The sequence below is a fragment of the Cervus canadensis genome, chromosome 24 (genome assembly GCF_019320065.1).
Source record: "Cervus canadensis isolate Bull #8, Minnesota chromosome 24, ASM1932006v1, whole genome shotgun sequence".
Lineage (NCBI taxonomy): Eukaryota > Metazoa > Chordata > Mammalia > Artiodactyla > Cervidae > Cervus > Cervus canadensis.
The window spans coordinates 12,930,164-12,932,986 of NC_057409.1; the positions used below are offsets into that span (position 1 = coordinate 12,930,164).

The 2,823-nt window shown below is 50.7% G+C and overlaps 1 long non-coding RNA gene across 1 annotated transcript; it reads right to left on the reverse strand.

The window, feature by feature from the left end:
* Positions 1–317: 317 nt before the first annotated feature.
* Positions 318–1,246, reverse strand: LOC122426511. The gene is made up of 3 exons (XR_006265183.1): positions 1,217–1,246; positions 487–519; positions 318–403 (listed from the first exon to the last, which is right to left on the reverse strand). It is a non-coding gene; the product is annotated as an uncharacterized LOC122426511 (long non-coding RNA).
* Positions 1,247–2,823: the final 1,577 nt, after the last annotated feature.

The window sequence follows — 2,823 nt, forward strand, 5'->3', positions numbered from 1 at the left end:
CCAGGAGCATCTGACTCCAGACCCAACCCCAACCCCAGACCCTCGCCCAGGATCCCTGTGCACTGGGAGAAAGACCTCTGTGCAGGGCAGTGGGGGATGCAGGGGGAGGGCCTGAATGGCCTCCCTCAGTCCTCCCATCAGGGAAGCAGTGATCCTCCTGAGCCGCTCGGGCCGGGTTACGTTCACAGCGCCCTTCCCACTGGGCACACCAATCCTGTTCCCTGGGGACGAAGCAGGTGGGCCCTGACTTCCCAAGCAAAGGGAAGGCAACTTCCATCCCCCAAACCCCACTCTGCCAAGCCCAGGTTTGGTACTTACTGTGTCATCCAATGATCCCAGGGGTGGCAGAAGGGACATGGACAGCTTCTGTCTACCAAGCAGCCCTTCCCCCTGCTTCCGATAACTGTAACCATTAGAGTTCCTTATTAGGTGAACTATGAGCAAGAACTCTGGAATCAAAGTTCAGATCCCAGCCTCACCACTCACCAGCTGTGTGGCTCTCTGCCTCAGTTTCTTGGCCTGCAAAATGGGATCATTGTTACTGGAGTGAAATGAATTAGTGCATTTAAGGTACTTCTTAGACCAGCACTGGGACATGGTAAGTATGATGTGTTAGCTATTACTGATTGTCTTAGTGAGACTGCTAATCACAGGACCTCTCTCTCCAACCACAGGGGTGGACATGTGACCTGCTGTTGTTATTCAGTCATAAACCATGTCTGACTCTTTGTGACCCCGTGTGCTGCAGCACGACAAGCCTCCCTATCTCTCACGGTCTACCAGAGTTTGCCCAAGTTGGTGTCCATTGAGTCGGTGATGCTATCCAACCATCTCATCCTCTGCTGCCCTCTTCTCCTTTCGCTTTCAATCTTTCCCAGCTTCAAGGGAAGACATGTGACCTAGAGGTGGCTAATTGGAACATCTCATCTCCAATTGACCACGTGATTGTCTCAGGAATAGACAAGCTCAGCCAATCAGACTTGTGCCCTGGTGTTTTATATTTGCTCAGCCAATCAGACTTCTGCCTGGTGTTTTATATTTGCTCAGCCAATCAGACTTCTGCCCTGGTGTTTTATATTTGCTCAGCCAATCAGACTTCTGCCTGGTGTTTTATATTTGGATGTTGCAAGAGATGCTCTCTGACTCTCTGGTGTGGCTGAGCTGAAAAGACATAGCCCAATGCTGTGCATGGCCCTGCCCGCCTGTCCTCACTCACCATGTCAAATAGGAGAAAGTGTAGCGTAGTGTGCAGTAGGAGAAAGTGAGGCCACCACCTAGAGACAAGCAGAGCCAAGAGAGATGGAAGACAGATGAGAAACCAAGAGACACGGAGACTGACAGAGTGACTGGCTGACAGCAAAGCCCACCCGTTATTTCTATCCCTGCACCTCCCCTACTGTGAGCCAGTGAAAATCCTGAATAACCCAAAGGCTTATCATCCCTGTTGTACAAACAAGCAAACTGAGGCTCAGGATGAAGGGTACCTTCATCTATTTAGGCTGCCATAACAACAGACCATAGTCTAGGTGGCTTACAAACAATGGAAAGTTACTTCTCACAGTTCCAGAGGCCAGGAAGTCCCCACTTCTTGGTTCACAGACAGCCGTCTTCACTTGAATTCACATGTGTAAGTGGCAAGGGGACCTGTGGGGGCCCCTTTAATAAGGGCACTAATCTCACTTTGGAGGGCTCCACCCTCATGGCATAATTACCTCCCAGAGGCCCCACCTCCTAATACCATCACCTCAGGATTAAATTTCAACATAGGAATTTGGGGGAGATGTGAACATTTAGCCCAAAGGAGGAATGATCTGCTCATGGAGGGGAGAGGTAAATGGTGGTGGAGCCAAAGGCAGGTGGCACTCCAGAGTCCAAGGAGGGAAGGAGGGAGGGAGGGAGAAAGGGAGAGACAATTTAGCCTCTTTGTCTCCACATCCCTTCTTGGACTGGACATTAGCCCTCTGTTTGGACAGCTGCCTGGAAGAGAGAACCTGAGCTGGAAATCCAGCTCTGCCATTGTCTTGCTGTGGGAACTTCAGGCAACTCATTTTTCTTCTCTGAGCCCAGTTTCCTCATCTGTAAAATGGGTAGAATAGTCCTTATTTTACTGTTAGCATAAACTCACGTCACATTGAGAGTGCCCAGCGCGTACTCAGCACCCAGTAAATGTTCACTTTTCAGTTCCCCTCAAATCACATCATTCATCTCAATCCTCCAGGAAGTCAAAACACCCCAGATCTGAAAGGCCTTCCATGCTCTCAATGGGTCACCAAGGCAGGATGGTAACCCCCATTTTGGAGACGGGGAACTGAAGCTCAGGACAGTTCAGCAACATACCCAAGTTGTTGGGACCTCTCAAACTCCACCCAAATTGCCCTGAGTCCCTGCCCCAGCATTCTTTGCAGTCAGAGGCTGAGAGTCCAAGTGGGAGAGATGGGGGTCAGGTAAGTGGTGAGGACGGAAGGGGATGGGAGTGAGCCCCGAGCGCCCTGCCCAGCTTCCAGGGGCTCAGCCCTCCCCACTCCCTCCATGCTTAGGCTCTGGGTTCTAGGTAAAGGACTCCCCCTGCTGGCCAGACAGGGAACTCCAGCCCAGGCTCCTGGTCAATCCCAGGAAAGGCACACACAGACAGTTAAGGAGCTTGGAGCTTGCACTCCTTGTGAATTTAGGGAAAGGAGTTTACCTCTTTGAGCGCTGGTTTTTTCATAGGCCAATTGGGAATAATAACAGTGTAATAAATGAAACAATGCTGGAAAATGCTTGGCACAATGCCCAGACCAATGGTTTTCACACTTGAGTGTGTATCAGAATTACCTGGGCGTT